Source organism: Triticum urartu, chromosome 2 (assembly GCF_003073215.2).
Source record: "Triticum urartu cultivar G1812 chromosome 2, Tu2.1, whole genome shotgun sequence".
NCBI lineage: Eukaryota > Viridiplantae > Streptophyta > Magnoliopsida > Poales > Poaceae > Triticum > Triticum urartu.
The window spans coordinates 396,521,923-396,535,368 of NC_053023.1; positions in this window are offsets into that span (position 1 = coordinate 396,521,923).

A 13,446-nucleotide genomic window follows, 5' to 3' on the forward strand; every position below is an offset into this window, starting at 1 on the left:
AGGCTTAGTCAACGGGTCTGCAACATTCAGATCCGTATGTATCTTGCAAATCTCTATGTCTCCCACCTGGACTAGATCCCGGATGGAATTGAAGCGTCTCTTGATGTGCTTGGTTCTCTTGTGAAATCTGGATTCCTTTGCCAAGGCAATTGCACCAGTATTGTCACAAAAGATTTTCATTGGACCCGATGCACTAGGTATGACACCTAGATCGGATATGAACTCCTTCATCCAGACTCCTTCATTTGCTGCTTCCAAAGCAGCTATGTACTCCGCTTCACATGTAGATCCCGCTACAACGCTTTGTTTAGAACTGCACCAACTGACAGCTCCACCGTTTAATGTAAACACGTATCCGGTTTGCGATTTAGAATCGTCCGGATCAGTGTCAAAGCTTGCATCAACGTAACCTTTTACGATGAGCTCTTTGTCACCTCCATATATGAGAAACATATCCTTAGTCCTTTTCAGGTATTTCAGGATGTTCTTGACCGCTGTCCAGTGATCCACTCCTGGATCACTTTGGTACCTCCCTGCTAGACTTATAGCAAGGCACACATCAGGTCTGGTACCCAGCATTGCATACATGATAGAGCCTATGGCTGAAGCATAGGGAACATCTTTCATTTTCTCTCTATCTTCTGCAGTGGTCGGGCATTGAGTCTTACTCAACTTCACACCTTGTAACACAGGCAAGAACCCTTTCTTTGCTTGATCCATTTTGAACTTCTTCAAAACTTTGTCAAGGTATGTGCTTTGTGAAAGTCCAATTAAGCGTCTTGATCTATCTCTATAGATCTTAATGCCTAATATGTAAGCAGCTTCACCGAGGTCTTTCATTGAAAAACTCTTATTCAAGTATCCCTTTATGCTATCCAGAAATTCTATATCATTTCCAATCAGTAATATGTCATCCACATATAATATCAGAAATGCTACAGAGCTCCCACTCACTTTCTTGTAAATACAGGCTTCTCCGAAAGTCTGTATAAAACCAAATGCTTTGATCACACTATCAAAGCGTTTATTCCAACTCCGAGAGGCTTGCACCAGTCCATAAATGGATCGCTGGAGCTTGCACACTTTGTTAGCTCCCTTTGGATCGACAAAACCTTCTGGTTGCCACATATACAACTCTTCTTCCAGAAATCCATTCAGGAATGCAGTTTTGACATCCATCTGCCAAATTTCATAATCATAAAATGCGGCAATTGCTAACATGATTCGGACAGACTTAAGCATTGCTAGACCAAGTGGCACGAGCCATCTGTTGGGGAACGTAGTAATTTCAAAAAAAATCCTATGCACATGCAAGATCATGGTGATGCATAGCAACGAGAGGGGAGAGTGTGATCTACGTACCCTTGTAGACCGACAGCGGAAGCGTTAGCACAATGCGGTTGATGTAGTCGTACGTCTTCACGGCCCGACCGATCAAGCACCGAAACTACGTCACCTCCGAGTTTTAGCACACGTTCAGCTCGATGACGATCCCCGGACTCCGATCCAGCAAAGTGTCGGGGAAGAGTTCCGTCAGCACGACGGCGTGGTGACGATCTTGATGTACTACCGTCGCAGGGCTTCGCCTAAGCACCGCTACAATATTATCGAGGACTATGGTGGAAGGGGGCACCGCACATGGCTAAGAATATGATCACGTGGATCAACTTGTCTGTCTAGGGGTGCCCCTTGCCTCCGTATATAAAGGATCCAAGGGGGGTGCGGCCGGCCCTAGTAGGAGGCGCGCAGGAGGAGTCCTACTCCTACCGGGAGTAGGACTCCCCTCCCTTTCCTTGTCCAAGTAGGAGAGGGGGAAGGAAGGGAGAGAGGAGAGGAAGGAAAGGGGGGGCGCCGCCCCTCCCTCCTTGTCCAATTCGGACTAGGGGGAGAGGGGGCGCGCGGCCTGCCCTGGCAGCCCCTCCTCTTCTCCACTTTAGGCCCATGAGGCCCATTAACCCCCCCGGGGGGTTCCGGTAACCCCCCGGTGCTCCGGTTTTATCCGAAACTTCCTCGGAACACTTCCGGTGTCCGAATATAGCCGTCCAATATATCAATCTTTATGTCTCGACCATTTCGAGACTCCTCGTTATGTCCGTGATCATATCCGGGACTCCGAACTAACTTCGGTACATCAAAACTCATAAACTCATAATATAACTGTCATCGAAACCTTAAGCGTGCGGACCCTATGGGTTCGAGAACAATGTAGACATGACCGAGACACGTCTCCGGTCAATGACCAATAGTGGAACCTGGATGCTTATATTGGCTCCCACATATTCTACGAAGATCTTTATCGGTCAGACCGCATAACAACATACGTGAAAAAGGGGGGGCGCCGCCCCTCCCTCCTTGTCCAATTCGGACTAGGGGGAGAGGGGGCGCGCGGCCTGCCCTGGCAGCCCCTCCTCTTCTCCACTTTAGGCCCATGAGGCCCATTAACCCCCCCGGGGGGTTCCGGTAACCCCCCGGTGCTCCGGTTTTATCCGAAACTTCCCCGGAACACTTCCGGTGTCCGAATATAGCCGTCCAATATATCAATCTTTATGTCTCGACCATTTCGAGACTCCTCGTTATGTTCGTGATCATATCCGGGACTCCGAACTAACTTAGGTACATCAAAACTCATAATATAATTGTCATCGAAACCTTAAGCGTGCGGACCCTACGGGTTCGAGAACAATGTAGACATGACCGAGACACGTCTCCGGTCAATAACCAATAGCGGAACCTGGATGCTCATATTGGCCCCCACATATTCTATGAGGATCTTTATCGGTCAGACCGCATAACAACATACGTTGTTCCCTTTGTTATCGGTATGTTACTTGCCCGAGATTCGATCGTCGGTATCTCAATACCTAGTTCAATCTCGTTACCGGCAAGTCTCTTTACTCGTTTCATAATACATCATCTTGCAATTAACTCATTAGTTGTAATGCTTGCAAGGCTTATGTGATGTGCATTACCGAGAGGGCCCAGAGATACCTCTCCGACATTCGGAGTGACAAATCCTAATCTCGAAATACGCCAACCCAACATGTACCTTTGGAGACACCTGTAGAGCACCTTTATAATCACCCATTTATGTTGTGACGTTTGGTAGCACATAAAGTGTTCCTCTGGCAAACGGGAGTTGCATAATCTCATAGTCATAGGAACATGTATAAGTCATGAAGAAAGCAATAGCAACATACTAAACGATCGGGTGCTAAGCTAATGGAATGGGTCATGTCAATCAGATCATTCATCTAATGATGTGATCCCGTTAATCAAATAACTACTCTTTGTCCATGGTTAGGAAACATAACCATCTTTGATTAACGAGCTAGTCAAGTAGAGGCATACTAGTGACACTCTGTTTGTCTATGTATTCACACATGTATTATGTTTCCGGTTAATACAATTCTAGCATGTATAATAAACATTTATCATGATATAAGGAAATAAATAATAACTTTATTATTGCCTCTAGGGCATATTTCCTTCACCATCCTCTAGTACGATCTGAGCCATGTAACCCTAGTTCGAACGAGTATACAAGGCGAGTTAGGGCCCTCTTAGGAGAGACCTAAGTACCAAATAGATTATGTAGCCATCCAACGCCAGAGTTTCCACCTAGCCCCTTCTTCTACAGTTGTCGTCGCGACTAGGAACTTGTAATCCAAGAAACACCTCTCTCCAACGATCTTCTTGATCGTCAACGAGCACTCGAGTCATGTAACCACCATAGGTAGGACTAGGGTGTTAGCTCTCCAAGTAGGGCTCAAACCTGAGTAAACTGCTTATCTCATGTGCTACCATCCTACTCTCACTCCCCTCCGAACAAAATTTGTCATCACTCGATGGTAGTGTCGGTCTAAGAACACCGGCAACAATGGTTGATAATTTTGGATTCTCAGGCCTTGATTGGAACAAAGGGGGGAAATTGAACAATATAAATCTTATAGGGACATTTATCTGACACCATCAGAAACAAACTATATCACGTTATATGTTCATATGAGATTCCAATAGAGTTGTCTATTGCATAGGAACTAAGGATATATAAGGTTGTAGGCACAAAGGGGAATCGTCTATTACATGAACCTTATATATATTTCTTATCTCTGTGCCTACAATGCCTCGATTTCCCCTTTGTAACATTTAGAAGACAAAATTGTAGTTTTTATGTTCTTTTGGTTCATTTAAGAACTAAGGATACATGACATCTCAATTTTTCTTCTTTATTTTGATTTCCTATGTTCCAAATGGGTCCTTAGTGTGTTATTTCCCCTAATTTTAGGTATACCCAAAAAGGGAATAAAGGCTTTGTTTGTTTGGGCTATGACTCAAACATAAGTGTGTGTGAGATGACTATTGAAGGGAAGCTACTATGATGGAAAAGAGGGTCGATGATGCCTTAGCCCGACACGACACTATTTTGGGTGGGTGAGATAGCAAGTGTAAACATGCGTTGAGGGGTTGATCAAGGCACCCGTGGGAACCGAAAGGGAAGCGAGGTTACGGGAGAGCTCCGAAATTGCATTATAGTAAATAAATACTATTGGTCCCCTTTGAAGCAGGCGAGAACATGTTTTCATGGAAAGTTGTTTTAAGAAACCTAGGCAAACACACCATTGAATCCTTTAATTCACTAAGGGTGTGTTTGCTTTCGATCACGGGCCGGACTGGAACGGGTTCATTTCTCCCCTGGGCCTGTACCAAAACCAATTCGTCCTCCCGAATCGAATATACCGTCAATATGCCGAACGCACACGTTCCTCCAAATCGGAGGAATCACATGGAACGGCCCCTCATGAGGCGCTTTCACCTCCTTCCCCCGATGCTACCTCCCACCGTCGGCCGCTCCTCTTCCTCGATCCGCGCTGTCGGTCGCTCCTCTCCCTTGATCCACGTCGTCGGTCGCTCATCTCCTCCCCCGTGTCGTCCCTTCTCATCTCCCTCGTCTCCTCCTCAATCGGCTGCAGGGTGGCGGATGCATGGTTCACGGCCGTGAAGACGGGCTTCGACGTCCAGCGCTCAGCCGGTGGCAAGGCGACGGGTGCTCGGCTCATGGACGGGAAGACGAGCGGCAGCGGGACGGTAGCCGCGCGGCTGTGACGCCCCCGATTTGACCGTACACTAATCATACACGCAAACGTGTACGATCAAGATCAGGGACTCATGGGAAGATATCACAACACAACTCTACAAATAAAATAAGTCATACAGGCATCATATTACAAGCCAGGGGCCTCGAGGGCTCGAATACAAGAGCTCGATCATAGACGAGTCAGCGGAAGCAACAATATCTGAGTACAGACATAAGTGAAACAAGTTTGCCTTAAGAAGGCTAGCACAAACTGGGATACAGATCGAAAAAGGCGTAGGCCTCCTGCCTGGGATCCTCCTAAACTACTCCTGGTCGCCGTCAGCGGGCTGCACGTAGTAGTAGGCACCTCCTGAGTAGTAGTAGTCATCATCAACGGTGGTGTCTGGCTCCTGGACTCCAACGTCTGGTTGCAGCAATCGGATATAGGAAAGGGGAAAAGGGGAAGAAAAGCAACCATGAGTACTCATCCAAAGTACTCGCAAGCAAGGAGCTACACTACATATGTATGCATTGGTATCAAATGGAATAAGGGTATCATATGTGGACGGAACTGCAGAAAGCTGAAATAAGAGGGGGATAGCTAGTCCTATCGAAGTCTACGCTTCTGGCCACCTCCATCTTGCAGCATGTAGAAGAGAGTAGATGGTAAGTTCACCAAGTAGCATCGTGTAGCATAATCCTAACCGATGATCCTCCCCTCGTCGCCCTGTGAGAGAGCGATCACCGGTTGTATCTGGCACTTGGAAGGGTGTGTTTTATTAAGTATCCAGTTCTAGTTGTCATAAGGTCAAGGTACAACTCCAAGTCGTCCTGTTGCCGAAGATCACGGCTATTCGAATAGATTAACTTCCCTGCAGGGGTGCACCACATAACCCAACACGCTCGATCCCATTTGGCCGGACACACTTTCCTGGGTCATGCCCGGCCTCGGAAGATCAACACGTCGCAGCCTACCTAGGCACAACAGAGAGGTCAGCAAGCTGGTCTAAATCCTATGGCGCAGGGGTCTGGGCCCATCGCCCATTGCACACCTGCACGTTGCGTACGCGACCAGTGAGCAGACCTAGCAACCTCCATTACAAAGGAAGTTGCGTTACGCGGTCCAACCCGGCGCGCGCCGCTCAGTCGCTGACGTCACGAAGGCTTCGGCTGATACCACGACGTCGAGTGCCCATAACTGTTCCCGCGTAGATGGTTAGTGCGTATAGGCCAGTAGCCAGACTCAGATCAAATACCAAGATCTCATTAAGCGTGTTATTCTGAAATAACCACAGACGCCGACCAGGGCCAGGCCCACCTCTCTCCTAGCTGCTCTCAACCTGCCCTGTTGCTCCGCCACAAAGTAACCGCCAGGGGCCTTCGGGAACTCAGGCCCACCTCTACCGGGATGGAGCCACCTGCCCCTTCAGCCCCCAACAAGGAAATCACTCGCAGGTACTCCTACGAGCCGACCCGACTTTAATCACCACCGGTATAGCATGTATTTAAGTATAAGTAAATACCCGTGATCACCTCCCGAGTGATCACGGCCCGATAGTATAGCATGGCAGACGGACAAGAATGTAGGGCCACTGATGATAAACTAGCATCCTATACTAAGCATTAGGATTGCAGGTAAAGGTAACAACAGTAGTAGCAAGGACAAGCTATGCATCAGGATAGGATTAACGGAAAGCAGTAACATGCTACACTACTCTAATGCAAGCGGTATAGAGGAGAGTAGGCGATATCTGGTGATCAAGGGGGGGGGCTTGCCTGGTTGCTCTGGCTAGAGAGAGGGGTCGTCAACACCATAGTCGTACTAGGTAGCAGCGGCGTCGGTCTCGGTGTCTAGCGAGAGAAGAGGGGGGAGAAACAATAAATAGAATGCAAACAAATGCATGATGATGCATGACATGACAAAGCGTAAAGCTAGGTGTGCCCTAACGCGGTATGAGGTGGTACCGGTGAAGGGGGGAAACATCCGGGAAAATATCCCCGGTGTTCCATGTTTTTGGACAGATGAACCGGAGGGGGAAAGTTGCGTGTTTGCTATGCTAGGGATGCGTGGCGGACGAACATGTTGCGTATCCGGATTCGTCTCGTCGTTCTGAGCAACTTTCATGTACAAAGTTTTTTCATCCGAGCTACGGATTATTTTATATTAATTTTAAAAGATTTAAATCATTTTTAGGATTTATTTAATTATTTAAAACAACATTATCCAGAACAGTGTTTGCTGACGTCATCATGGCGTCAGTATGATGTCAGCAGTGTTGACTGGGTCAAACTGAAGTGTGGGTCCCTCACGTCATAGACTGTTCAGTTAGCAGTTTAATTAAACAGAGTTAATTAGGTTAATAATCTAATTAGTTTAATTAAACATGATTAATTTAGTTAATTACTTACTTAATTAATTAATTAGTTAGTTAACATTTTCATTTATTTATTGTAATTTTATTTTTTAATTAATTTTTTTCAAACGTTCAAGGGCGTGGGCCCCGTTTGTCATAGGCACAGGGGCCAAACGGGCGCGGGCGATTCGGGCGCAGGGACGCCCGTTAACGGGCGGAGGCCACGACCCAGCGCAGCAGGGCGCCGGCGGCCACGGCTCTGGTCAGGGGAGACCCAGGCCACAGCGGCCGGAGCGGAACGGCAAGTGCGATGGCGGCCTCGGCACGTAGTGCGTGGCCACGGCGAGCAGGGGGTAGGGTGGAGCTGGCCGCGGCGCGGTGGAGGCGAAGGGCGCCGGTGGAGGGCGCGAGCCGTGGTGGGGAAACTCAGCGGCACCGACGAGCAGCGGCAACGGGCGCAGCCGAGCAGCGCGGCCGGCGAACGAGGAGAGCAAAGAGGGTCGCGGGGCTATGCGGCGACGACGGAGCGGGGCGACCAAGGTGCGGCTCGAGGCGGGGCACGACGCGGGAAGGGGTTGCCGGCGACTGCGTTTGGCGAGGCGCGCGGCCGTGGGCGCAAAGGTGTGCGCACAGGCGAGCGTGGGGACGCGGGGCAGCCGGAGCAAAGCTGCATGCGAGCAGCAGGTGGTCGTGCGGGGCGGCGGGCAAGCAGCGGGGCGCGCGGCGTCGGGACGGTGTGCGCGGCGACAGGGGAAGGAGGAGAAAGAAGGGGGGCTTGGGGAGGCGCTCACATCGGGGCCGCAGGGTACAAGGCAACGGGGCGCGAGGTGGGGGGATGGGGACGGCGTGCGTTGAGGGAAGCAGGCCGGCGGGGAAGCACTCTGGGTGGCGGCGGCCAATGACGACAGGCGGCGCGGTCGTCGGGTGGTCTTTGGGCGGCACCGGCGAGAGGCTTCAGCACCGAGCAAAGGGCGAGCCCCCCCGGTCTCGATCCAGATCGAGGGGGAAAAGAGAGCGAGGAGTGGGGGGTCGTGCGGGAGGAGTGGGGGGGAGATCGTGCAAGGCGACGGGAGGGGCGCCGTCCAGATCCAGGGGGCGATGGGAAGTGGGAAGGGATCGGGGAGGGGAGAGGCTAGGGTTTCCTTCGGTGGGGGGTTATGGAGGGTTTAGGTGGGCCGGTCCGATTGGATGGCCAGCTGGGCTAAGGCCCAACGCTGGGGGGGGGGCTTTTCGTTTTGCTTTGTTTTATCTCTTTTCCTTTTATTTATTCTTTCCTGCTTTATTTTAGTTGCATTCTATTTTAGTAAAATATACACTTAGTATCTAAATTAGTATTACAACTTAGTCCATAGTCACAAAAAGTCTAGACCCCAAATAACTTAGTTTGACATTTTATTAATTATAAAAGGTATTTAAATAATCATTTTTCCTACTGTTTTATTCATCTCATAGTATTTAAACATTTTATAAATGTGTGGTTTTTCCACCATAATTATCTATGCAATATTTGGTTCACTCCGAACATTTTAGTTTTAATATTTGAAAACTTTTATTGTTTGCCTATTTTTTTGAATTTGAATTTGAATCGGTTTCGAACTAACTCGAGATTAGCAACTATAAACGAGGTGACGTGGCATCATTAGCAGAGGATCACTGTAGCTTAATTACCCGGGCGTCACAATTCTCCTCCACTATAAGAAATCTTGTCCCGAGATTTAAGAGGGGAGTAAGGGAAAGATGTGGCTACGAAATTCTATCGAGTCTTCTCGGTCTTGGTTGCTATTCTCGGAGAGGTTGATCCATTACATTGATGCCTTCATTCCTCTGCTTCAGGTCATCATGAGGGAGTCATCATCCTTTTCTTCGGGAACTCCAACGTACTTATGAATAGGTAAGGGGCAGCTCGGCTACGACAGCATGCTTACGAGGAAAACAATCTGGGGTTAACCATGAATGAGCATAAGATTATCTCTCGAGTTGAACATATAAAATACATCGAGAGTACGATACGAAGGTACAATGAAAGGATCCAAGCGAATAGATAGCTGCTCAAAGTCTAAACCAGAGTGAGAAAGGGGTTCAGAGCGGCGAGAGTAAGCATTGCGTCTGATACCAGAATAGAGCAGTAGGAAGGTGGCTCGCGAATTACCTACGAAGCCAAGCATAAGGGATAACTTTGAAGCAGGGATGTACAGGAGAGTCAGGTTTCGATCCTGTGGAACTATGGGTTATGGAACCACCATGTGGGTTAAAAGTAGGAAGGGCGGTGACGTCTTGCACGATCATGTAAGCAAGGCATGTCAGAGGATAGCATGTTAGTTATGTCGGCAACAACTTCGGTACCAAGGGCGAGGGATGAAGAGAACCATTTTCCTGCTCGTTGAATGAGGCGGACCATTAGGCAAAGTTCTTGTCCATCGGTGGATACCGGAATGTCATCAACAATAGTAACAGGTTCTTACTGACAGAGTTGTACACCGAGGTGCTTACAAAAGCAGTGACTTATTACTGCTTAGATCATATAAACCTCAAGAAGGTTAAACAAAACAATGGAAAGGAAAATGTGATTATACACATATTTCAGGGGTATATCCTTCCCAAGGACAAACAGAGCATGATATCCACGACAGCATATATGTAGAAAACCCTTTAGAAAAGGGGGAAGAAATTTCATGACATTACCCATACAATAGTGTTTGGATAATTGAGCAAGAAACATTTGGCATTGGGATTCAATGTTCTTGTTGAAAATCGGTGTACCATAGACAAGCTTCGAGATAGTATTGACATGGTCTTCAAGCAAAGGTCAGACTTTGGATACACAAAGGATCCATCAGGATAAACTTATTAAACAAGGCATTCAATTTCCTCATGGAAAAATGGTTAACCTTGTTAAAAAGGAAACTATAACACTAGGCCCTTCGGTCAAGTGTGCTAGGAATGACATCAACTTACCGGGTCATAAAAGACCAATGTTATAACTCTTGGAAATATATTCCAACCATCATATCTACCCGAGATTCAAATCTGATGGGTGTCAGGATAACTCAGACTCAGGATACCTGAGAAGAAAGGTGCAACACAAATTGTCGAGATGACATTGTAAGATTCTCGGGAATTGAACTATGGGAGCGAGTTCCGACACAAGAGTTCATCAGTAAACCAAGGAGAGGATGAGGAGGTGGCTGATAGGCTCAGCAACAAATCATCGAGATTTCCAAAGGATTGATTTCCACAATTATGTGAACAAGGAAATATCATTTGTCGGATCAAATGATATAATGATGTATGCTCGAGGGAAACATACACAACTGAACAATGATAGAAGGGTGCACCCAGGAATCTAGACTAGGTAGCACGATCAATGTTCGAATGATGATTCAATAAGCAATAGACTTAGAATGAAACTGTAGACCAATAACCTCAAAGCAATAGGGTTGCTAGAAGTTTAGAATTTACACATCACAGACCATTTGTCGGTATTCCGGTTAGAAACAACACGGAGACCAAGAAAGAATGGTGATGGTGAGAAGCATCAATATACCAAGAATTCTTAAGAGGTGGAGCAATCCTCACAACATCCTTGTCATGAAGGACATTAATACTTCAAGGTGGAACATCATACAAGCTGGACAGCAAGTTGCAATCATAACATGAACACGTTTGTGTTGTGGGAAGGCAAGAATGTTGTCGATGATAACACAATCATCGAGGGGCAAGGATGGTAATTCTCATCATGAATTTGATTGATATCCTGGAAGAGCTCAGGATGTTGCTGATGACCACGACACATTTGTCGAGAGATTTCATGAAGATGTAATCGGTCGGCGATGACATCAAGTCAAATGATGAGGCAGCGAAAGTCAAATAATACTTGAAGAAGAACTCATAAGAAGTTATGCAGTTCCGTGATAATCTCGAGATACCAGAGGGGGTAATACTCGATGACAGATCAAAGTAGAGGTTGGACTGGGGTATTGCTCTACAGAAGACAAGCGCTTAAACTTGCACGTGAAATGGTATTTAAAGGAGAACATGGTCGGAACCACGATTGCAAAAGGCCAGATCCTGGATATAAGATGAACTTATACCAAAGGAATAATTTAATTTAAGAGAAGCTTTAACGATAAGATCTACATCGTGTCCATGGGCATGAACACAAAGTTCAAGGTTGACTCCCACTTCTCCAATGCATAACCTTTCATTCACTTCTCACTTTCGAAGAAGTTGTAGTGTTGAAATTTCATCTGGAAAAATACTAGAAGTGTATGACTCGTGAAAACTTTCGAGTTCACACGGTTTTAGAGAAGATTGTATAGGTTCAACCCATCGGGGTTTCTTAGAAACATATACCACAAGTTTCAAGAGTAAATATCACAAGCTCGAAAGTAGAGCATGGTTAGCAAAACAGAGAATACAATTTACCAAAGGTATCATATACCCATGGAAAGGCTCACAAGGTTATTGAATAGGAAGGACACTGCCGGATAATAATCCAACAAGGGGTCCTATGGTCTACAATGGAGCTGATGCGAGTATCGGTACTCTATCTGAGGAAGATGGAATGAAAGGGCATCAGATTATATAAACAACTGACTATTTCAAATCTCAAATACAAAGGAATTATCATTTCCAAATCAAGGGATCAAAAGTCAACGCTCTCATTAAGAATGGATCAGTCGAATAGACTTAGGGGTACAATCGACGACAATTTGATTGGTCGATAACCAGCTCATGTTTAAAATGACGTGTGAGCCGGAAGGATGAATCATTGGATCTGATTGAGGATGCCGAGCATTCACAACATTTTGAATCAACGGACTCAAAATGATAATAACAAGGGATGCCAATAAAATTATAGACTTATGGGATTAATCATAATGCAAGCAAGTAAGAACTTCAAGAGTAATAGGCTACTCAGGATTTTCGGAAGTTCAAATAGTATTTTGAAGACTTTTGTGAAATACATGAACCAACTGGGGATGAGCAAATATCCGGTGAGTGCTAGAAATTACCCATAGTGGTATTCATGTGGCAAAGAAATGCAAGGCAGTAGGCACAAAGTATTCTCGGAACAATAGAGAGAATTTTGGGGCATCTTGTAATAACAAGATCAATGAGGAATGATTATATGAATGGCACGTGTACGTGGTTATCCATAGAGGTTTATCGATAGAAGGGAATTGCAAAAGCAACAGGCACAAGGTCTCGACAGAATATCGGAGAGTATCTTAGAAATCTTCTAGTGCAGCCGGCGATCATCTGGACTGAAGGGGGTGCTCCAGGAGAAAGTATTTTCAAGAACCTAAGTTAGATTTTTAGTAAATTCATTAAACCCGAATAGGAGAGAGTTCAAATTCCCAGAGCATAGACGAGGAATAAAAGATCCTAATACCACCCAATGGCGACGTGGGCCCATAGGCCACACAGCCATGTTAGTAAAGGTTTTGCAATGACTAGACTCAACTTCGGCCAAGGAGTTGGAAAGGGGATTCCTACACGCAGTCGGCTCTGATACCAACTTGTGACGCCCCCGATTTGACCGTACACTAATCATACACGCAAACGTGTACGATCAAGATCAGGGACTCACGGGAAGATATCACAACACAACTCTACAAATAAAATAAGTCATACAAGCATCATATTACAAGCCAGGGGCCTCGAGGGCTCGAATACAAGAGCTCGATCATAGACGAGTCAGCGGAAGCAACAATATCTGAGTATAGACATAAGTGAAACAAGTTTGCCTTAAGAAGGCTAGCACAAACTGGGATACAGATCGAAAAAGGCGTAGGCCTCCTGCCTGGGATCCTCCTAAACTACTCCTGGTCGCCGTCAGCGGGCTGCACGTAGTAGTAGGCACCTCCTGAGTAGTAGTAGTCATCATCAACGGTGGTGTCTGGCTCCTGGACTCCAACGTCTGGTTGCAGCAATCGGATATAGGAAAGGGGAAAAGGGGAAGAAAAGCAACCATGAGTACTCATCCAAAGTACTCGCAAGCAAGGAGCTACACTA